This window comes from Peromyscus maniculatus, chromosome 6 (genome assembly GCF_049852395.1).
Source record: "Peromyscus maniculatus bairdii isolate BWxNUB_F1_BW_parent chromosome 6, HU_Pman_BW_mat_3.1, whole genome shotgun sequence".
NCBI lineage: Eukaryota > Metazoa > Chordata > Mammalia > Rodentia > Cricetidae > Peromyscus > Peromyscus maniculatus.
This window is the reverse complement of record NC_134857.1, coordinates 52,378,389-52,403,932: the sequence shown is the minus strand read 5'-3', so window position 1 is coordinate 52,403,932 and position 25,544 is coordinate 52,378,389.

Genomic DNA, 25,544 nt, shown 5'->3' with positions numbered 1-25,544 from the left:
AAACAATATTTCTTCTAGTGTCAATCTTATACATTTAAGAAATTATATACACAGTAACATGCAACATAAAAATGAGAGTTTATGCAGCCCAAATTTTGACTACCCAAGTGAAGTAAAAGGACAGAAAAAAAAATCACAGAAATTGTATCATTTCTTTGTCCTAATTATGCATATCTTCTTTCAACAAAATATATTACTGGTGAGAAATATCTGAATTTGGATGATCCTCATGACTTTTATGCTGACCCACGGCAAAGAGACATATACGTATATAATTAATTTCAGTGAAGAATGTTCTAACCCTGAATAATTTTGAAATAAAAAAGGCCTTGAAAATTCATCTAAGTAGTATACAAAAGACTGTTATGTTTATTTATAAGGAAATTACCTATAATTACTATAATAGCATTAGAATGGCGCTTTAATCATTTTGGCACTAATTTCCCAGTTATTATTTCAATAAAGACTGTAGAATAAAAAAGAAACTGTATTTTGCCATTTAGAAAGCCAATTCATGTTTTTCCATGAATTCTAGTAAAGACAAATATTTAAATCTGGCCGGTGTGAAAAGTTAATAATTATTAATAATATAACATATACAACAACTTTAGCTAGGTGTTTTGTACCTTTTAAACAATCCAGTTATTTTTTTCTAGTCCAATTTAGACATGTATTTTTTGTTGTTGTTGTTCTTCAACAGAAAATTTATTTTTTAAGAAAATATCATGGAACATGTATTTCGGTCCCTGTCCCCTTCTTCCGTGTCATGTGTTCGTGGAAGTTAGCAATCCTTGCGTCTAGTTTGTGCTGGTTTCCTGTTGTCATCATCACGTATAACAATTACCTTACAGAACAGCTACAAAGTGGGTAATGTGTTTAAAGGAGCAGTTGTTTCTTTTGTTTTTTCTTTCTTTCTCTTTTATACATAGCAGCTCAGGAGTTCATCAAATAACATTTATCATGGTAAAGTAATAAAAACAAAAATCGTGTGGAATAATTTACATCTCATAGGAAAACACAGTAGAATCAAAATTAAATTGGTGTTACAGCTTTCTATTTTCTTTTTCAATCAAACCATTTTTGATATGGCAGAGACCGCTGAAAGATTAGTATTCAAAAGTGCCCGTGTCCTTTCTCAGCTGCCCTAATACTTCAGGGATAAAGTTAAAAATAAGAAGTAATCAAGAGCAAATGAGATTGTTCAATAGATGCAGCCAGTCAGTCACCCTCACGGGGTGCTGTCAGCAGCCAGCCTGGCTGGTTCACACAAAGCTGCCATCCTGACCTTTGAATCTCTGATGGTACACCGAGTCGGTAAATTACCCAGGTCTATGATCATACGCAGCAATATTAGCAATGTTTGCAAGTTCTTGAAGTGTTTAAGTATGCTACAACATCATTTATACGGAAAGAGAAGGAAAGTAAATAAATGTGGGGAACGTTAGTCTTTAGTTGTTGGTAAGCTTTATTCTTGCTTGAGTCATTTGTATTTACAAAAACTCTAGCTACTTTGACAAGAATTACATTGAATTCAGAGCCGTTGCTCTGAAATTATTCTGGAGGTCAACAACTTTATATTTTCCTCTTCTTGCTAGAGGATATATCTTCATTGCCTGATTAGATTACATTATCTATACTCACCATGGGAGTCATGAATGTGTAACTCTCTGCCGTTTAAATTATTTTATATAATAATAAACAATAAATAAATAAGACTATTCTTGTGTGGCATAGTAAAACTGGCAAAATAAACTTACCCCCATCCCCACACCCTATTTTCGTTTTGTTTTTTATTTTTTTCAAAATTTTTTGTTTGAATTTCAAATCCTGGGCAACCATGCTGCTGATTTAGTTACTTCCACCATCAAAACTTTGACAAGTATATTCAACCACATTGGTTCACTGAAAGCCTTTTCCAAGTCATATGCACATGATCAAAAAATAGGATACTCAAATTTCAGAAATAAAGAAAAAAAAAACCTGAAAGACATCTTGGCATCTTGGAATCACGTTGGAAAATACCGCATGATATATTTATGAGTACTCATAAGAGTTCCTCTTTAGCAGCCTAGATTTATGACCCTCAACCGAAAAGAAATTTTTTTTATTTTTTTCTTTTCTTTCTTTCTTTCTTTCCTTTTTTTAAATCATGGCAGCTCTCCAGTGAAATATAACCATGCTAATGACTGATAGACTCATAGTTCCCATGAATGTCAATGTTGACTTTCTTTTTCTGTCTTCAGTGTTGGTCTGTCATTTCGGCATTTTCTGTTGTTTTATTTTTCGGTGCAGTCACTCTTCTCTGCCTCTCACAGGAATCAATTCCATCATTTAAAGACAGATATTTTCAGATAGCTTTTATTTTTATTTCTATAAATATTAATAGCTGTTCTTTGGTATGCTGATGATATCCACAAGAGCAAAAAGTGACAATACACATAAATATCTCAGGCCTTGCAATGCTGAGGCAGAAGGAATGTGTGTTAGAACTCATCATGGGCCACATAAGACAGTCTTCTCTCAATGAAGCACACACACACACACACACACACACACACACACACACACACACACAAATAAATATGGACCATTTGATAAGGAAATTTTGAGACAACACAGGCTTCCATTTCTCTTTTGGAAAGTTCAGTTATGCTCTATTTTGGTGACAGGGAGATTGGTGCTAATTCTGTGTTGGCACTATATATTTTATTTAGTCCACATGCTCTTTATTTCCTTGAACAAAATAACCAGAAGTACTTTCAGGAATATAATTAGTGACCATCATGTTGGAATTAACTAAAGCCTAATTTTATTCCCTCTTTCTTTTGCATAATTTTAATATTTTAGCATGCATATATTTAGCTGTTTTTTTTAAAAAAAAAACATGATATGTACTTTTAGAGACAGACAGAGGCTGTCCAGGTAATATGTAAATAAACCTGCCATTTGTCTCTTCAAACATTCATATTGTGAACATACTTTTAGAAAGAAAATAAATAATTCAACCAAAATACTTGCACTACAAAAGTTAAGAATTTATTAAGATTCTCAAGGCATATACTTAGTTTTCATTTTGATGAGATCCAGAGTTATGCTCTCACCAAAACATTCAAAAAGTTGATGAAAGTGAAGACAGAAATTTCATAAAATCTACTGAGTTTCAACAATCATATTATATACTCTTTTGGTCCTTAACACTATCTTCAAAAACAAAGCATTCTATTTAGTAATGTAGCTATTAAATTTGGAAATGGCAATTATACACCGTGCAACCTAAAGTAAATGTATTGCCTTATTCATCATGTTGGGCACAGTAACCTGTGTGAGATTTTGGAGTTTTCTTATTTTGCTTTTGCTTGTTGTGTTGTTTATAATTATGGTTGGTATGGTTGGGTCTGGTTTAGGAGAACACATGTTTCTCTTTCCACTTTCAAAGGCTTCCTCAGTTTTGGATTTTCTTGCTCAGCACCTCTAACATCAGTTGTTTCAATTTGGGGGTTCTTTTGTGTTTGCCTTTTAAAATCACTGTTAAGCTCAAGATATGTACTTTTCCTACAAAAAGATAAAATTGACTGTTATTTTCACAAATCAAATGTTAAGGTATTTTTGCTCTCAATTGATCATATTAATTTTGATCATTTGAATAAAATAGTTTTTCTGTCTTTTGTAAGTAGAGTGGTATGCATGTGTGTGTGTGTGTGTATGTGTGTGTGTGTGTGTATGTGTGTGTGTGTGTTAGGTTTTCATGTATGTAAGCACATGTGTATTTGTGGGTCACAAAATCATATGTGCTTGTATATGTGGATGCCTGCAGTTAATAGCAGGGGACTTTGTTGATCACTTTTCACTTTATGTATTGAGGCAGATTCTCTCAATCCACCCTGAGTTTGTTGCTCATCTAGAACAGCTAGCTTGCTTACCCATGGAATCCTCTGTTCCTCTCTCTTAAGTGAGATGATTGCAAGTGACTGCTACACCTGACTAGCTGTTCTGTGTGTTCTGTGTGTGTACATTCTTTGCCTAATACTTGCAGTGCAAGTGTTTAATCCATTGCACTAAATCCTACTCTACTCAGCATAGTAGTAAAGACTTTGTACACACTTTGTGATAGTTTAAAAGCTTAATATTATAAGATCATATTCAATAAAATTATTTACATCATATTTATTAGAAAGTTTTAAAAAAGATACTCCAACAATAAAGTCAGATATAACCTTGAAATTCTGGTAGGATGCTTTGCTTAAACCATTTTGGCCCTCTGCTTTTTGTATGGCGTACTTTTAATGACTGGTTTTATTTCCTGGGGGGATATAAGTCAATTTAAAATATATATATCTGGCCTTGATTCAAGGTGGTATCTATGTAGAAAATTATCTATTTCTTTTAGATTTTCCAGTTTTGCAGAGTTCAGATTCTTGAAGTATGATCTCATGATTCTCTGAATTTCCTCAGTGTCTGTGTTATGTCCCTTTTTTTGTTTCTGATTTTTTTAATTTGAATATTCTTTCTATGTCTTTTAGTTAATTTTGATAAGGGTTTGTCTATCTTGTTGATTTTCTCAAAGAACCAACTCTTTGTTTCATTGATTCTCTGTATTGTCCTTTTGTTTCTATTTTATTGATTTCAGCCCTCAGTTTGATTTTCCTTGGTCTACTTCTGTTGGGTGTGTTTGTTTCTATTTGTTCTAGATCTCTCAAGTGTGCTGTTAAGTCACTGATATGAGAGGTCTCTAATTTCTTTATGAAGGCTGTGAACTGTCCTCTTAGCACAGCTTTCATTGTGTCCTGTAAATTTGGGTATATTGTACAATCATTTTCATTGAATTCTACCAAATCTAATTTCTTTCTTTATCTCTTCCTTGACCCAGTGGTAATTCAGTACAGATTTGTTCATTTTCCATGAGTTTGTAGGCTTTTCTGTTGTTGCTAAAATCCAACTTTTATCTATGATAGTCTGATAGGATACAGGGCGCTATTTATTTTAATTTTCTTATATCTCTGTTGGTTGACAGTTTATAAAATGAAACATCACAATTTGCCTGGATAATATGCAGCTATAAGTCTTGTTTCGATAGCTGAAAATGGAGTTAATTCAGAGGAACCTGAAGTGCCGGAGAGTGAGTGTAAAAGTTGTAGCCAAAGACATCTGAGTCTCAGAATCCAACTGTGCAAAAGAAACCTTGAGATATAATTTAAAAGAGTTATATAAACAATTATTGAATTATAGAAGGAATTACATCAATTATCCTAAAGAAGAGTAGTAAAATTTGACTACCATTCAGTTTCAGAGATCTTTATTCAAGTTCCTCAGTTGGAACATCAATGTTGTGCTTGGGAATTCATAGCAGATTCAGACTATGAATCAGATTTATTAACTTGTGTGATAAACCTTGATATTTTTATTTTAGCAATAGTAAAATGAAAACTTTCTTACTAAGAAGAAAATAACAATTAAATGGCTTTAGTACTTCTTGAGTGTGCACTAATTTATTTACTGGATTATTATCTTTTCAACCATCTTACTTAATATAAAACAGTAGCACTACTACTTCCTTGGGTATGAATATATTTTAAGTATCATAAATAAAAGCATTATTTTATTTATCTTATTAGTAATAGTTATTAAAATAAAATTTTTAAAGGTTGAAATCAACTGAAAATGCCAAATATATGGACAAAGATAAGTCTGTATGTTTATAAGCAACAATTTTGAATTGGGTAATATTCTGAGTGCTCAAGAAGATACCATGATGAATGTAGACCCCCAGGGGAATAGGAAGTAGCAGAGTGATAGAGATGTCCCCAGAAATCCACAAAGATATCTCCACTGTAGACTACTGGCAATGGTCGAGAGAGTGCCTGAGCTGACCTGTTCTGGTGATCAGATGGCAGAATCCCCTGGCTGTCATGATAGAACTCTCATCCAGTGTCTGATGGAACATGCAGAGATCTACAGGGAGTCCAATTGGCAAGGGAGAGGAGGGACTGTATGAGGAAGAGATATCGAGACCATGATTGGAAAAAGCACAGGGACAAATAGCCAAACTATTGGAAACGCATGAACTATGAACCAATGGCTGAGAAGCCCCCATGGAACTGGAGCAGGCCTTCTGGATAAGTGAGACAGTTGATTAGCTTGAAAGGTTTGGGAGGCCCCCAGGCAGTGGAGCCAGGACCTGTCCTTGGTGCATGGGCTGGCCTTTTGGAGCCTGGGGCCTATGCTGGGAGACTTTGCTCAGCCTTGGTTGGTGTAGGGAGGAGGAGATTGGACCTGTCTCGGTTGAGTCTACCAGGCTGGGCTGACTCTCCAGGGGAGATCTTGCCTTGAAGGAGGTGGGAATGGCGGGTGGATTGGGAGGGAGGGCTGAGGGGGTGGGAGGAGGAAGGACGGGGGAATCTGTGGCTGACGTGAAATTAAGTTAATTATAAAATAATTATATTTATTTATATTTAATTATAAAAAATTAAATAAAAAGAATTTACAATATGTATTTAGATGGCATCATAGTAAAAACATCTAAACTCCCTTTGATACAATAAAAAAAATAAATATTTATGGAGCATCATCAATTTTTTTTCCAGAACTGAGGATGGAACCCAGGGCATTGCACTTGCTAGGAAAGAGCTCTACTACTGAGCTAAATCCCCAAACCCTAGCATCATCAATGTTAACATAAAAAACATGAGATTTATAGAAATTAACAGTAGGATGTGCAAGTTCAAAACCAGAAGTCATAGTGTGGTTTAGCGTGAAGACTATACTCTTAGTGTTAATTTTCAGTTCTGTGAAATGCAAAGGACCACAGTTACAACTTTTGAAAGTGGATATCTTATGTTTATGTTTATGTGAAGGGAGAAATACAGTGTATCTTTGCAAATTAATGACTCTTGACAAAATCATCATTGATCTATTAAAAATAGAGTTTGGGGGTTTCTATTATGTAAGATTTAGAACAAAAAGTGACTTTATATTTATATTAAGATATATATATATATATGTGTGTGTGTGTGTGTGTGTGTGTGTGTGTGTGTGTGTGTGTGTGTGTTTATAAAGAAGTGCTAAGTATTTAGGAAAATATTTCTTCCAGATATATGAACTACCATTAGTCTAATAAGATATTGTCCTCTGGCAAGTGCATTATTCATTAAACAATTACTAGAGAAGTAATTTTCTGTGTCTTTAATTTTACTTTGCTTTTAAAAATGTTTTTATGAGCATATAATAATTATGCATAATAATAGATTCCATTATGTTTTCATGCATGAACTTAATGTACTTCAATAGTATTCAACCTTTTTTCTTACCTCCTTCCCCCCCCAACACTCCAAATGACCCACTTTGCCTTGAGCAAGATGAATACACTGACTATCGCCTGTACACTGTGGCCCATTTGCCAGCTTACATGCACATAACATATAATAATTGTAATAAAAATGATTTTTATGACATTGTGGCATACTTTATTGCTTCTTCATCAATATAGAAAATGTACATTGATTTAAAATAAATTTTCATGAAATAGAAATAAAGGTATGTTGTAAGTGCATGGACAGTATCCAGTTTATAGATTTTTGTGTAATCTATAAATACATAAATACAAACATAAATAGCTTGCAAGTGTCAATAGAAAATTAGAAATGCAGACCAAGTGATGAGACTCTATAGACAATTACAATACACTAAAAGTGTCAACTAAGCACTCAAATAGAAATTCATTACTCCCACTCATGTCCAGGTTGTTCATGCAGATCTCAGCCATTTCTCTGTCATTGGGCAATCCCCGTGTCTTTCTTGGTGTCTTGTTTTCCAGGTAACCTCCCTGGTGATGTGAGTAGTAGTCCAGTCATCCTTGTTCCACATCTAGTATCCTCCTACGAGTGAGTACATACCATATTTGTCTTTCTGAGTCTGGGTTACCTCACTCAGGATGATATTTTCTAGATCCATCCATTTGACTGCAAACCTCATGATGTCATTGTTTTTCTCTGCTGAGTAGTATTCCATTGTGTATATGTGCCACAATTTATTTATCCATTCTTCAGTTGAAGGGCATGAACAACCTGGACATGAGTGGGAGTAATGAAGGGCAAGGATCAAGGAAAAGAGAGCCTGTGGGAGCGGGAGATCCCAGCTGGATCAAGAACAAAGAGGGAGAACAAGGAATAGAAGACCATGATAAATGAAGACCACGTGAGAAAAGGAAGAAATAAAGTGCTAGAGAGGCCCACAGAAATCCACAAAGATACCCCCACAATAGACTGCTGGCAATGGTCGAGAGACAGCCGGGACTGACCTACTCTGGTGATGGGATGGCCAAACACCCTTATAGTCATTCCAGGAACCCCATCCAACGACTGAGGGATCTGAATGCAGAGATCCATAGCTAAACCCCAGGTGGAGCTCTGGGAGTCTAATTAGTGAGAAACAGGAGGGTTTATTTGAGTGAGAATTGTTGAGACCAAGGTTGGATAAAGCACAGGGACAAATAGCCAAACGAATGGAAACACATGAACTATGAACCAAAGGCTAAGGGGCCTCCAACTAGATCAGGCCATCTGAATAGGTGAGATAGTTGATTGGCTTGATCTGTTTGGGAAGCATCTAGGCAGTGGTACAGAGTTCTGTGCTCATTGCATGAGTTGGCTGTTTGAAACCTGGGGCTTATGCAGGGACGCTTGGCTTAGTCTGGGAGGAGGGGACTGGACCTGCCTGGACTGAGTCTACCAGGTGGATGATCTCAGTCCTTGGGGGAGGCTTTGCCCTGGAGGAGATGGGAATGGGGGGTGGGTTGGGGGAAAGGGGAGGGGGGCAGGAGGGGGGAGAACAAGGGAATCAGTGGCTGATATATAGGAATGAAAGGTATTGTAAAATAAAATAAAAGGAAAAAATAGAAATTCAAGTTAAGGTTTGATAAGTAAATAAAAATAAATTTTCATATTCTGTATCATAGAGATATTTGGACTCCTCAGTTTTTCAAATGACAGAATGATAAACTACTGTCACTAAGTTCTGATAAGAATGTTCAATATAAAAAAATAAAATACATAAAGTAATCCATCTGTTCATGTAATAAATATTCATCTTATCTTTATCTTTTTTCTAAACCCCATAGTTAAAACTGATAATTTTGGCTGGAGAAATGGCTCAGCAGATAAGAACATTTCTTGCTCTTGAAGAGGAACCGTTTTAGCTGCCTAGCATTCACAATGGTCACATTAAACCATCTGTAATTCCAGTTTCAGGGGACTCAATACCCTCTCCTAACCTCCACAAGTATCATGCATAGATGTAATTATTCACTTATACACATAAGAACATAACACTGCCACATACAAAATAATAATGTACAGACCACTATATAATTTACCTAAAAGACTGTGAAGAAAATAGATACTAAAATTGTGGGGATAACATAGCATTTACTGTATGATTATGAATTTTGAAGTATGGCAAGATAAAATTGGGTTGATTCTTTAATATCCAGTCTTAGTTGTTTTACCTTTGTTCTGATTAAAATACCCTGAGAAAGAAACTTAAGAGAGGCAAAGTTGGTTTCATCTCACAGTTACAGTCAATTTAGCAGAGAAGTCACACCCTTAGGTGCTTGAGAGATCTGATTCTATCAGACCTATAATTAGGAACAAAGAACAATGAAAGCTTACACGCCCATGTCCAGCTTGATTTCTCTACTGCTGTACAGGCCAGAATCCCCTGTACAAAAAATGGTGCAATCAACACCATACATATAAAAATAATATATTAGTTATGAATATGAAATTAAACATGTATTAGCATAAGATCAGTTATAAGATAAGGAATTCGCATATTTTAATTTATGCATGATCAACAGTATTTTTAATCTAAATTCACCAAAATTGTTTGAGTAAAAGTGTTGGTGTTACAGGTGAGTGAGGACCCTGGGAGTTATGAAAGCTGATAATGAGGAAGGAAAAACTATGGGTATGTGTTTTAATTTTCTCCCGCTTCCTGCTGATTTAAATAAATGCTCCATTTAGCAACACAAAGTTCTAGTCAATCATACAAGCCATGATTTGAGCTGTATACCATCCTCATGAGACTGCAGAATTTGTGTGCTGAGTTTCATTTACCATTCACTGAAAATATGCCTTTACATTTGCTCTTTATTTCTAAAGCATTTCTTAGAGGTCTTGAAAGATTGAGCTGTCTCCAAGTTAACTGGATCGAACGAGTTACTAAAAATTTAGGCAAGAAGATATAGAAGGGTTTGATATTTCAAAGAGGAAAGTATCTCTAGAAACTGGAAAGTAACAGTAAACTTATTAGACAGTGTTAGTGTGTTTGACTGAATGCAATATTCAGATGACTAATGGTAGAGGCCCTTTTCTACTACTAATAAATATAGTGAAGTAGTGTAGATTCTCACAAGTGTTTAGCACCAACTCACACTGAGGAAATACAATATGATTCTTGGAAATGGAGAACTCAAAGTGATGGTATGACTGAGTCCCGGGGCAAATACTTGCTGTGCACTGACAGATTTGCATTGGATAAGGCTGCAATATAGACACAATACTGCTTGGTGTGATAGAACAGAAGCCAGAGAAAAAGTCTTAAATTCTCTTTTGTCTCATGCTTTTTTGAATCAATGTTTAAATTCCATATATTATTACAGCAATACAGTTTATATGTTAAATAACACTATAATAATTATTTGATATACTTTTAAACAGAAATTAAAAGGGAAATTTTCTAGGTTACAAAACCTTTCTGCCCAAGCACTATATGAAAATAATCACTATTTCTAATGTGTTAAGGCAGCAATATAGGCAGTGATAAATCATGTCTACTTCTATTACACTAGTAGACATGGGGTATTGAAAATAAAGCCCAAGTTCCATAATAATTGCCTCAAAGGTAAAATATATTTTGAAATCATATGGAATACAAGAATAAATCATGTTACTTCAATATCACCCAAAATGAACATATATACCTTCCACAGAAGTGAAATTATGAAAAAAATTAAAACAAGAAAAAAATAGCTTAATGTATCTTTTCATGATTCTATTCAACTTTTGCTTCTATATTTACAGGAGAAACTGTCTTTTCTGGATTATAGACTGAAGATTTGAATACAATAGAAATAATTAAATGAACATTGTCAAGGACAATATATTTTTTAATCACTGGATATAAATATATACCATGAAAATCCAAGGATATGAATGTGAAACCCTAGAATGCATATTAATCTAGGAAAGACATATGCTTCTGTAATTACAGACCTGGAATCTCAAAATCCATGTAGCTTGAGATATGAATCAACCAAAGAAGAGATCCTAATTGAAAATGAGATAGAAGGGTGAGGACTGAAATACTGATGTTTTCCTCTGACAGCCACACTCTCCCAAAACTATGGCAGACATTTTTGCTGTCCTTCTCTCCTACAAGAATTAGAATAAGTAAAAAATATTATCTAAATTTCCACTAAGTTGAAGCATCACATTATTAAGTGATCTTATATATTATCTTCCTATGATATCATACCCTAAATGCTGAAGACTCTTCAATGTCACTACCAACAAAGTTTACATGATGATAGTAGGAATCTAGGACCCAGTGCAAAACATAGCCAGGAGACATCTAACAGCTACAAATTAAGGGTTGATCTTTAGCCACAATAAGGTGTTATTATAAAGCTACTTCAATTTAAAATTGGGGTAAAAAGAAAATATCCTATTTGGAACTTTCATAGGTGACATTCTCTGAAATACAGAAAAATTTAGGACAACAAAAATGTGCAACATCCTGAATGATGAAATAAGTTATAACATTCAAATATATATGCTAATATATGAATAAGGTCTGCAGTCCATTTAAACATATCCTAGTATATATCCCAGGCAAAAGCATGTATTTGTCAAAGATAGATATTCTAGTACCTAATAATTAAGACATATTTAAAGAGAGGGTATTGGAAATATTCTTACTTATAATCATCTTATATTAATGAACATAATATTTCCTGTGTAACAGATACATTCTATTAGGAAGACTGACCTTCTTGTCATAATATGTTAATTATTTAAAGCAGCTCCCTGTAACACTTGATAAAGAATCAATTAGTAATGATGTCTACTTCTTACATTTCCAGTTACTCTCTCTAAGTGAATTCCTTTCTAAGACATGAAATTTATTTTAAAACAAAAGTAAATGTAGATTCATATGCTATTATCATATGCAGACTTTTTGTAAGGAAGACAAAAATGGTTACATGGAGTGAGAAGAGAGAGAAGAGAGGGAAATGGGAAAAGAAGAAGGCTGCAAAATGCATACTTAATTTACTAAAATTATTTTTGGGTTAAAATATATTTTAAATATTCCTCATTTTGGTTTTATTAATAAAAAAATTTTAACAAAAATGCTGATGTGGACATGAGCCAGGGTTCTTTGCTTCAAGAAAGAAAAGTAGATGTGAACAGAATTGACATATGGGTACATATGTCAATGGTTAGTATTAAAATTAATGGTTGTACAAACCTGTAGCAAAGATGATGGATTTTGTGCTTTCAGTCATAGATAGAACAGGTTAACAGGCAAAATGAACTTCGTTCATTGAGTAACTTTGTCAGAGTGATTTACTGAGAATGGGTAGTCTAAGTCAGACATGGCAGGCAGGACTCCTGGGGAACTGCTAAATTATTTAAGACAACTCATATTATTATCATGAAATAACAGCATCTATTGATACTTGAAACATAAAGCAATTAACTACTACAGCTGTATATTTTCTAGAATTTTAATAAGAATGAACAGAAACATTAAAAATCCATGCTCTGAGTTTCTAATAAAAAAGCCAACAAATGACAAGGCATACCTGCTAAGGTGCTTGCAGTGAATAAAATGTGATTTCATGCTGTCAGAAATGCTAGTGACAGTCTCTATCGTCTCTATAAATATTTTTAAGAAATTAACTATTGAAGACAAATCTACAAAGCTAGTCATTACATATTATATAATTATATCACATTTTTAAACTTCTAAAACTCTTATGGAGTTATTATATAGGAAGAGATTAGAGCAAAAGTCCCAACACTCTGTACGTAAGTTTGGTGTTGTGTCAGAACTTGAATCAGTGGTACAGTGTAGATGCTGAGCAATTGCCTAGAATGTTTCTGTCCTTTCTATAATATCAATCTCTATAGTAACTAAATAACCGAATCTGTAAAAAACCAAAAAAAGTAAAGCAGCTGTTTTTACTAGCATTGCAGTTTTGTAATTTTTAAAATAAAAATCAATGAATCAATAGTGAAGTGGAAAATATAGACAAAACTTCACACATGACATTGTCGAATCTATATGTACATGGAAAATAAATATCACACTTTTGGAATGAATCTTTCATTACTTATATTTTAGGGTCATGTTACCTATCGACAAATCTCGTTTTTATATAAATAAATATGAATCACTATTTTCACATAGAAAGGTTAAGTTTACTCAAGGTAAACATTTACGCTTTACTTATATTTCTTTTGCATGATGCGGTGTCATACCTCAAAATATTTTACTGTTCCTACATATTTGCCAATTTGTGAACAATCTGTCTATAGAAAAAGGAAATGACAAAACTTGAATAATTCACTAAGCATTTACTCATATATTCAGAGTGAGGCCCCATTGTATGAAGGAAAATGCAATGTGTATCATAAGCACAACAAACAAAAACCCTAGAACTCAAGTCACTAATTACCAGAGTTTTTTTCTATAACATTATCCAACAGATTAGGTATCTGAAACTTCCTTGAACTCTTGAGTTTTATCTTATCGGTGAAATTTATAAATGCAGAAGGAAAAATTTCCAGTCTCCCAATAGTTTCTTTACAAACACATCTGAATTTGCACCATATACTGACGGTCCTTTAGGAAGGAGGGTGTAGTCTATTTACAATGCTCAGTGCCAGTGGGAGGCTTGTGTAGATCTGATGTCCGACTTATGTTGGACTCCTTATTCTTTTCAAGCTGATCTCCCTGCATGTAGTATGTAAACACAAAACTTCACTGGAAAGAAGAAAATTTTCAAAGTACTTAAACTTATACCAGTATATAGTCTTCCAAAATACTTGACTTGTTTGCTTATTAAAGTTGACATGAAAGGTTATGTAATTTTTTAAATATTTTTATTTTATAATTAACGTACTTTCACATATTGGCCATGGATTTCCCCCACTCCCAACCCTCCCCCCAAATTCACCTCCCATTCCCAACTCCTCCAAGGCAAGGTCTCCTGTGGGGAGTCAGTCTAACCTGGTAGATTCAGCCTAGGCAGTGGATTCCTTAGTCATAATACCAAATCTAATCTGATTCCCTTTGGGCCACCCTAGCATCACTCCAATAACACCTCTCTGTTCTTAATTTTTCTTTATTTCTTCATTTGAAAAGCTAAAAGCATTTACCCAGCAAAAATTAGCAGGCACAAATGAGAGCAATTTGGATGTTATTTTCACTAACTAAAACAAACCCAGAAACATGACAAAGGACACTTACTAGCAACCGGAAAGAAAAAGGAAATTAAGCTGTGTACTTTATTACTATACTCACATAAAATTTTCAATAAGTACAAATAAACCAGAAAGAGCAGTGACAAAGAATTCCCCAAGCTATTGTTTTTATTTAATTCTGCTAATGAGAATAATTTCAAACTTTAAAGAGCAGCATGAAATGTCTTTACTGTACAGCAGAAGAAAATGTCTATGGTTTCACTTCATCATTCTAATGTCCCAACACTAAAGCACTAAATAGTATCTAGGAAATATAACTACAATGACAATAACATTAGGTAATGGTACCTCAGTTTTAATTGTGACCCTAATAAAAACGAGGCACAAGATTGGTACTTTATTAAATGTGAACTCCCATTGGCTTTCCACATCAGGTAATGGTCTGATTTCCCTTTATGGCAGTAAAAGGTAGGCTGAATTAAAAATCAGGTCGTTCTGACTTCTCTCTTGGAATGCACCCTTTGTTGTCTTCTTTTGCCGCTGTCTCATCTTAGCAGATTATAGTCAAAATTCAATGGAGTATAGCAAAACTCAGCCTCCCAAATCAGAAGTGTGTGAATTTCAAGTAGAACATCCGAAAGAGAAAGCCTCGGATCAGACCCATTATCCATTGTTCTAGTTTCAAACTAGCATTTACTTCATCAAAATGGAGTCTTCTCTATCACCAAACACTATCAGTTAGGTACTAGAAAATTTCTTTCCTTGTATATTCTAAAAAATAAAATTCTCTTTCATACTGATTGTTCTTCCTTGCCAGTTTTTAAGTCTACTCCTTCTCATATACATTTAAATTTCACCTTTGGCTTAATTTCTCCAAACCTGGATACATGAAGATTTGAAATTATAATCTTTACTTGCTTTATGGCAAGTAAAGTGCTGAAAGAATATGTTGGTAGGATTTCTCTTGCTGTACAGAGACACCATGACCATGGCAACTCTTATGAAGGAAAACACATAATGGGGGCTCCCTTACAGTTCAGAGGTTTATTCTGTTACTGTCATGATGGGAAGCAAGGGGGCACGTAGGCAGACATGGTATTGGAGAAGGAGCTGTGAGTTCTACATCTGGATCAGCAGGCAACAAGAAAACAGAGTGAGCCACTGGGCCTGGCGTGAGCTTCTGAAACCTCAAAATCCACCCTCTCACCCACAGTGACAAGGCCACACCACAAATAAAACCATTTCCTGTGAATCTATAGAGTCCATTTTCATTTAGAACACCACAAAGAATAAACACTGCCATGAAAAAAAAAAGTTGACTTCTGATCATTCATTTCTAAATGTCACTATAGAAGTCAGCTCTTATTATACAAATATAAAATGGGAAGGGATCAGTAGTCTTCAGATGGGGATATTCATCTATTAATCATGTATCAGGGGAAAACATGCTGGAATGTTTATAGAAATAGAATTAAGCAGCAAAATTGAGTATAAAGTATCCAGATCATCAAGCTGTTGAAGAGAAATCAAAACAGGGAAACAAGTGGGTTTGTTTTCTTGCCATTAAATTTAGAGGTGTGAGGCAGGCCAGAAGAAAGGAATTAAGAAAATAAAGCCATCTACTACAAATAAAGAATTTTATACCTACCCAATAAAAATACATGCAAAAGCACTTTTTACTTCCTGATTAAGGAATCAAAATGAACATATTAAATGAATTAGAAACGAGATACTAGGGAATATGAACTCTTGAACAATGTTAGGAGAGAAATCTGGAGAGAAATTCTACTAGGTTTCCATTGATGTAAATCACTTGAGAGAGGTGTGTTTAGTCAAAATTATTTGAGCTTTGAGATAAAGAACATCAGAGGCAACCACAGACATGGCTTGTTTGCCTCTGCTTCCAGCTATCCTCAGAAGAAATAAACAGCAAAAGTGAAGGAACACAGATTTCCTTAATAACCAACCGAGCACATGATCCTGTGGGATGGAGTTTGTAGCAGGAAGAAAGTGGGGCTGGATATGTTGGTTCAAAATACATGCCTGAGGGGAATAAAACATACTACTAACAGCAGGATGTATTCATAACATGAAGCTCACAAATAGAACAGTGGCTCAAAGTTATCATCCGGAATTCAGTATTTTTCTGTCTTTTTGCTCATTCACCCTTCAGAGTTCAATATTTCACCACATTATCTGGGGCTTGGTACTATGTAGTTGTTCTTCTCAATGCAGCAGAAAGAGGAAGCAAGGAGGAATAAGAAATGGCCATGCTTTGAAAACAAGATACTATTTCTAAAACACCTTTTGGACTATAGCCCTTTTGGTTATTATCAGATTTGAGAGCATCAGATATTTTGTATTCACCTGTGACCACATATAGATTTTAGTGTATTGGGGTGAGAAAAGAATACAAAGCAGTGATAAAATATTCTGTTCATCGTAACATCAGAAAGCAAACTCCATACAAAGATGGAGTAATTGAGGAAAGAATATTTATAGTCATTTAGATAAGGGAGAATGAAGAAAAGACAAATTTACCTAACATAAAAAGAAAGGAAATTGTTTCCTTTAACACATTATAAGTAAAAGTACAGTTACTATCCAGAGAAGCAGAGCAGCAACTACAGAAGGAGACAGAAGTTGTGAGAATATGCAGACAAACAGTGTTTCCAAGGACTACCGTTGCTCCAATCCATTATTTGACCATTAAATTTACGTCCACATCTAATCACACATGTTTAGAACAAAAGGGTCAAACCTATCTCTTATATCTCTACCAGGATATGGAAATCTACAGAAAGCTTTAAGGTGTGTGTAGAGCTTGGAATAGAAGGGAGGAAGCAACTGCGGGCAGGTGGGGCTGGGAATGGAAATTGCACTATATTGTCCAAATACCATGAAAGTCTGTTTGAGACACATCCCTTCCACTAAAACCTAAGCATGCCTTAGTTGGGTCAGTTTGATTGCCCATAAGATCATTCTGGTTAAGTGTGCTGATAGCAAACTGCACTTCTCTTATTTAACCCTTGTCAAAACACATCTAAATCATCATTCGGGCATTAATTTTTCTCCCAAAGTTAATTGGATATATTAAGAAAGAAAAGACTGTGCAGGACTTGTTCACTGATTATGTCAGAAAAAATTCTAAGATGTCTCCTCTGATTTCCATCACACAGAAACTCTTGCCAATTACTCAATTGAACTGCAACCTAGGAACACCCATGATGAAATTTGCAGATTTAATCAAAGTTCCTAGTCAGTTGACCTTAAGGTTGGGTTATTATCCTTCAGGAACTTTACTAATTCAGGTAAGAATTATCTCATCTCTCTTGTGAGATGGTTAAAATGAGAGATTCTGACAATGAGATGGATTTAATGTGAGGGGCATTTTCCTATTACTGACTGAAAGATCTAAGTAAAGTGTGGACAGAGATTGACTTTTCTCAACAGCATTAATGTATTTGTTCAGTGCTGTGTAGAAGTTTTCTCCTAAATAACACACTCCATCTTAGAGAAAAACTTGTTAAAACACAGAATTTTCTAAAGGGTAATAAATCCTCCTATTCAATGAAACTTCTAGTTTCCATAAACTATTACCCATGCTGGTTGGACTTTGATAATGGGTCTTTGAGACATATCTGCTCTAATAAGTACCCCCTCACCTACATTCCAGTAAACAAACAAAGTAACTCTTTGATTCACTAAGTTAGACTTTGCCACCAAAATCATTAGTCTATTTTTTATTCTCTATCTGCAGTGAGTAGACACTTCTTTTATTTATATCACCCCAGGAACAGTGTCAGAGAAACAGAAAAATACTAGATTTTACATTAGTATTTGTAGCAGGAATCTTTTTTTTTTTTTTTTTTGGTTTTTCGAGACAGGGTTTCTCTGTGTAGCTTTGCGCCTTTCCTGGAACTCACTTGGTAGCCCAGGCTGGCCTCGAACTCACAGAGATCCGCTTGCCTCTGCCTCCCGAGTGCTGGGATTAAAGGCGTGCGCCACCACCGCCCGGCTGTAGCAGGAATCTTAAAGAGTCTTATTAATAAAAACAAACCTGGAGCCAAGTATTGGGGTGAATGCTGGAAGATCAGAGAAGCAGAACAAGCCATGGCCACCTCACTTTGCCTTTTCCTCAGCTGATCCTGTTTCCTCAGACTGGAAGCCTCTGAGTCCTCACCCCGAATGGGTCTCAGCTGAACTATGCTGCTCAAAGCCTAAAAGCTTAACCAGCCAAATGCTTCTAGTTCCTGGTCTTCACGCCTTAGCCTTATATACCTTTCTGCTATCTGCCATCACTCCCTGGGATTAAAGGCTCACTTCTTGGGATTAAAGGCGTGTGTCAACATGCCTGGCTGTTTCCAATGTGGCCTTGAACTCACAGAGGTCCAGAGGGATTTCTGCCTCTGGAATGCTAGGATTAAAGTGTGTACTACCACTGCCTATCCTCTATGTTTAATATTGTGGCTGTTCTCTTCTCTGACCCCAGATAAGTTTATTAGCATGCACAATATTTTGGGGAACACAATACCACCACAAGTATTCCCACATAAAGTTGAGTTAACAGTGATTTAAGGAGAGTTATATCTCAAATTGAGAAACACAGCAAAATCAACATCTAACCAGATCACAGGTATATGAGTTCCACAGCAGCTACCCAATGATTAGACATCTGACTGGCAGAATGTACTTACTCAGTAAAAATACTTTGAGCAAACAACTTTGGTACTCAGGAATGACAAACTCAATACTGTTGAGAGAATCAGTATAGTATGACTCTTATAGATTATGTAATTCAGATTTCATAATTTTTGCACTAATAACTGTAACCTTGGAAAGTTTATAGGCCAAAGGTCAGGAGAAATAGTTGAAAATATTTGAACAGATGATGGTAACATTTAATTTCTTGTACTTCCTATGCCCTGACATTGATATTTAGTCAAAATTTTCATGAATATAATTATGTTTTTCAAATGCATATAATTATATTATACACCTTATAATTATAATGATTCCTAACCATGTTACCAGTCTCAGAAGTGGATTTGAAATATAAGTTTTATATCACAAGAAATTTGATAATCTACCAAATTTAAACAAAGTGTAACTGTGTTTTAGTCACATTTAGACTTTCTAATACAACGTATTAGAGAGAATAAAAACAAAACAAACAAACAAACAATGAAGTGTTAACTAGTACAGAATGGATGACGCAGCCTGTAAAGTGCTCGCCTTGCAAGTATGAGCTCTTGAGTTCATTCTTCAGAATTCACATGAAAAAGATCCTACATAGCTGGGCGTTGGTGGCGCACGCCTTTAATCCCAGCACTCGGGAGGCAGAGGCAGGCGGATCTCTGTGAGTTCGAGGCCAGCCTGGGCTACCAAGTGAGTTCCAGGAAAGGCGCAAAGCTACACAGAGAAACCCTGTCTCAAAAAAAAAAAAACAAAAACAAAAACAAAAACAAAAAAAAAAAAAAAAAAAGAAAAAGATCCTACACAATGGTGTCTGTAATCCAGCACTTAAAAGGCAAAGACAGGAAGATCCTGGTATTGACTGTCCAGCTATCACATTCAAGGACAATGAGAGACCTGAAGGACATCAACTAGAAAGGAGAAAGGAAAACGAAGCCTGAGGAATAACACCCAAGGTTGTCCTGTCGCCCCTATGTACATGAGTACTTTCACACACAGACAAGCACACACACACACACACACACACACACACACACACACACACACACATTTACTTGCCCAATCTTCCATATGCACACACATACATGTGCATGCACACACTCTAGTAACTCATGCTCTCATACATAAGCCCTGTCCTGTTTCTTTAAGTAATTCCATATACACATTGATTTGTTCAACATGCTAGACATAGGTGATATCAATTCTTTGGTTTGTTATCAGTGCCCTACTTGGAGTGAAAATAAATTAATTCATGTTTCCCCTGGAAAAAAAATCATGGAATAAAAATTCCCAACTGAAAAGGAAGTGATCAAACCTAATGTTAGTTGGGGAGGATTGATTTCTTGGTTCCTGGGATGTATAATGAGATGTGGACTGAGATTGTGAAGCTTCTTTGAAGATAACAATCTTGACATGACTACACATTCCTATGTGCTACCAGTTTGCTAACTTGTGGTTTCATACTCCACATAATGAGTGACAAGATGTCACCAAGACTGAACCTTCTGAAAGTGAAGCATGTTTGTCAGAAATTCTGTAATGAACACTGCTATAGTATTTTTTGTGTGCTATAGTATATAACTTCTTAATTAATGCTGCACATTTTATATAAGGATGCCACTGAATGGCTAATGAAATAGTAAATACATTATAATCATCAAAAGTAGCATGGATTGAAAGAGTTCATGAGTAGAATTTAGTAGCAATTGTGTGGCTTTTGTTGTATGTAAGAGTCACAAAACTAAGTCTCAGCTGCCTGTCCAGAAAGAACTTGCTTCTGTTAATTGAGTGAGTACAATGAGCAAATAATATTAACATCACACTGTGTTAGCCTCTGATTGAGCATCAAACATTGTAAAAGTAGGGGATGAGATGAAGGCATCAATTTGATATTGCTTATAATTGGCAAGATCAAAGAAAAGGTAGCAGAGCAATTCCTCAGACCCCAAATCATGAAACATAGAAATAATCAAACATGGAAGAGGGAAAAGTAAGCTAAAAATAATAGAATTTATTCCTCAAATCTGACCTTTAAAGCAAAAGAAGAGAAAATCCATGATTCAGAATCTTTAATAAAGACGCAGCACTAGAAACCACATCAATCAGAGAAAACTCTGCCAGGACTCTCTGATATTTTTGTGTGCAGTTTCAAAGGAAAAATGAAAAAGTTTCTCCAATCTTGGCCCATGAGCTGTGGGACATGGAGAAAATGAGATAAATCTGAGTACTGTAGAAGCAGAGAAATATATGTATCAACATGTCCTTACAATAAGGAGTAGAGAACTTGACGTCAATATGAGGTAAATCAGTCCTTGAAGAAGTGGCTTATAGAAGTCTTTGGGACACTTGGTTACTTCTAGTTGATGTTACTACGCATATCAGGGATTGATGGGCAACAAAGAAAAGACAGACAGTATACAGAAAACTGGGTCTGAGCAGGTCAGTGTTTGATATCAAATTCAACAAGCCTGACACGACTGTGGTCACAGTGGAGTTGTGAAAAAGGAAGCTTGGAACCAGCATGTGGTCTAGTGGACATACTGATCCCTGTAATGAGACAGCATTTTACAAGGTTGAAATTTTTTGACAGATTTTAATGGTTTAACCAAGCATACAAGTTGGCTTCACTAGGTACTAAAGCAGCCTGGAGAGGATGCAAAAAAAATGTAAACAATGGGGATGGCTAGGTGATTTCAAGATAAATGAGCCACATTGCCCAGCCGTAGTTCCTGGGGGAAAAAAATAACTAAAAGTCAAATGTGGTCTGAAGGTTTCTCGAGTCCTGCCTGGCCCCTGAAGACCTGCAGGCACTTATAAAATAATCATCCATAGACTTAATATTATTTGTAACTGCTCAGCCATTAGCTAAGGCTTATTACCAACTAGCTCTTACACTTAAATTAACCCATAATTCTTAACTATGTTTAGCCACGTGGCTTGGTACCTTTCTTCCTTGTCATCTTGCTTCCTCTGTGTATGGCTGGTGACTCCTGACTCTGCCCTTCCTCTTCCCAGCATTCTCCTACTCTGCCTGCCATGCCTATACTTCCTGCCTGGCTACTGGCCAATCAGAGTTTTATTACCCGTGTATAAGAGCATTATCGCACAGCAGTCAAGTGCAGTGATAAAGAGTTTAGGGAGCTTATGGAGGTTTTTAAAGCTTGGCAAACAGTTCAGTGAAGAAATAGATTATAAGATGGTCAGAAGGGAAAGATTATGCTGATTGTAGAATGAGAAATCATAAGGCTACCCCCCACATTCCACCAACAACCCTGCCCTCCCCAGTAAGAAAGCTTGAATTATAGATTATTTTTACTTCAGCCCTTTCATTAGCAAGATATTGCAGAGTGAAAGGTAAATGTTGTAGTGCAGGCCTGAGGCTTTCTCAAAATCTGGAAGACAGGCATACTGGTAGACAGAGGAAATTATAGTCCTGGCCTACAATCTTACAGGCCTTTAGGTAAGATAAGATGCACAGGCTGACGCACTAAACACATCAGAAGTGGGGAAATGGGCTACACCCTCATCTTTCTTAGAGTTCCTATTGCTGTGATGAAACATCATGACCAAAATCAAGTTGAAGGGAAGAGGGTTTATTTGGCTTACACTTCCACATTGCAGTCTATCACTAAAGGAAGTCAGGACAGGAACTCAAACAGGCACAAAACTGGAGGCAGGAGCTGATGCAGAGGCCATGGAGTAACACTGATTACCAGTTTGCTCCTCAAGGCTTGCTTAGGTTGCTTTCTTTTTAATGTATTTTTTTACTAGTGTCTTTTGTATTGTTATTTTTGTTTTAATTTTTTTTATTCATTTGCTTAAAGACTACAGGCCCTCCAACCCAGGGATGGAAGCACCCCAAAGGAGCTAGAACCTCCCCCATCAATCACTAGTTAAGAAAATGTCCTACAGGCTTACATACAACCTGCTCTTATAGGGACATTTTCTCAATGAAGGCTCCCTCCTTTCTGAGGACTCATGCATGTGTCAAGTTGACATAAAACTGGACAGTATATGTGTGCACATACAGAATATATACATATGCATAAAATCATGTTTAATTATACACATAATGACCTTTGTCTCTGCATATATAAATCCTTGCCTACTTGTAGTCTATAAATATTCTTCCTATCTGAAAGAATTTTCATTTTCTTCACATTCTTAGAAATACTTTTTCAGATCACAGCTTTTCATACTGATCACTGTCCTCAGACCATTGGAAGATATTATCCATCATTTCCTGGAATCATTTGCTGCCAGTAGGAAATCTTCTGACAATGCCAATAGTTAGGAAGATATTAGGTGTTTTCACTTTGTTTAACGATTTGTCCAAGCCAATGCAATCCCTATAGCATGCCCCAGGAAAAGAAAGCAATGACTGACTCAAGGGGAATGACTGTGGATTATGAGGAACTAGACTCATCCATGCCATCTTTTGGTAAAATAACTGTTACTAATGATGGGATATTTCATATTGTGGCTGTTTTGTTTTTGTTTTTATTTTTTAATGAAAATAGTTTTTTTTGATACAATACATTCCAACCACAGTTTGCCCTCCCTCCACTGCTCTAAGTCCCTGCCATCTTCCCTTTCCTCCAGAACCATTTCTCCTCCATTTCTTTTTCAGAAAAGAGACAAGAGACAAACAGGACAAAACAAGATACAAAAAGACAAGGGAAAAGCCCTCATATGGAGGCTGGAAAAGGCAATTCAACAAGAGGAAAAGAGTCTCAAGAGCAGACAAAAGAGGCAGAGATACATCTGTTCTCACTGTTAGCATTTCCTTGGCTGTGCGAAAAGACCCATCCCTCTTGCATGAGCCAGCTTTTTGGAACTTAGTGCCTATGGTAGGACACTTTGTGCAGACTTGGTGCAGGGAGGCGGGAATTGGACCTACCTCAACTGAATGTACTAGGCTCTGCTGAATTCCCCATGTGAGACCTTGACTTGGAGGAGGTGGGAACGGGGTGGGGGGGTGGAGGGAAGGCTGGGGAATGGGAGGAGGGAGGACAGGGGAATCTGTGGTTGGTATGAAAAATGTATAGAAAATTTCTTAATAATTAAAAAAAGAATTATCACTTGTTTCATGTAGACAGAAATGAATTGAGTGTTCTTTGTGTAGAATATTTATTTTTGCAATTATAACTCTGGAGTGACTTACAGATTTGTAAAATCATCTGGAAGAACAGAAAAGAGAGCAGTTAAGAATTTTAAATGAAGGTGCCCTAATGAATGTAAAAGGGCAGTCCCGAGAGTCATAGTTTTGAGTGGCAAATCCCAGGACCTACAAAAAGCTATCTACCTGTGAATTGTGGGCCATGAAGGTTACAGAGGCCTGGAAACCATGAAGACTACTTCTATTCCACTGTTAGAGAAAGAAGAGACTAAGTTACCTGAAACTTGAGCAGGGAGCTCTAGCAACAGAACTCCTGTGAGTGTTGCTCATGCTGGGTTTTAATTTTAAATAGTTCACCTGCCTTTCCATGACCCATGTTTACATAAGTAACCATTCACTCAAACATTTTACATAACAGTTTCAAACCCAATAAACTCCTTTGTTCACCAAACTGGCATAGTGGCTTAAGAGAATGAGTGGAAAGGTGCCCATGTCTCTCCAGAAAATGTCATGCAACAATAGGGGATACAAATGTCTTCATACTTGATGGTTTTCCTTATGCTCATACATATGCCTCGTCTCAAGACCTTCTGTCCCAAGTTTATTATAGTCCTTTGTTTCAAGACCTTGATTAATCAGTCAGTCAACCATTTTCCATTAACCATATGTCTGTTTCTGGTAGGCTAAGGTCTGAAATTTCTGCTAAGTGAAAGCCCTTCTCTTATATGGAAAGTCTATGTCTTTACAATTAAATTGTTACATTATTTTAGTTGCTTTTTTATGAGGCATAAATGTGGGGATTCTTTACTCCAATAAGCAATGCAGCTATTAATACCCTGACACAGGTTAATGGTTAAACACATGTACCTACTTTTCATTGGGAATTGAGAAAATTGTTATTTCTTTGTTATATAAGCCAAAGTGTTTTACAAATTAATTATGATCATTTTTGTTCTATTAGCAGCATGTGACAGTTTTTGTTGCTCCACATCTTGAAATGTTAATTAATATAATGTTCTGTGTTTTGCTTCATTTGCCTTTATAATGTCATTTCTTCCAATGTGTGTACATCTCTGTCTCACTGTTATGTTGCAAAATTGAAATGAGTGTGCTGTGAGTATTTCTTTTCCAATCAGGGCATCTTGAGTAAGGAAAATTGACACATTGCCACTATAGCCTGGTAATATGCTTTTGGGAAAATGGGTTGTTGGCATTTTACCAGACAGTCTATTCTATATCTGAAGAAA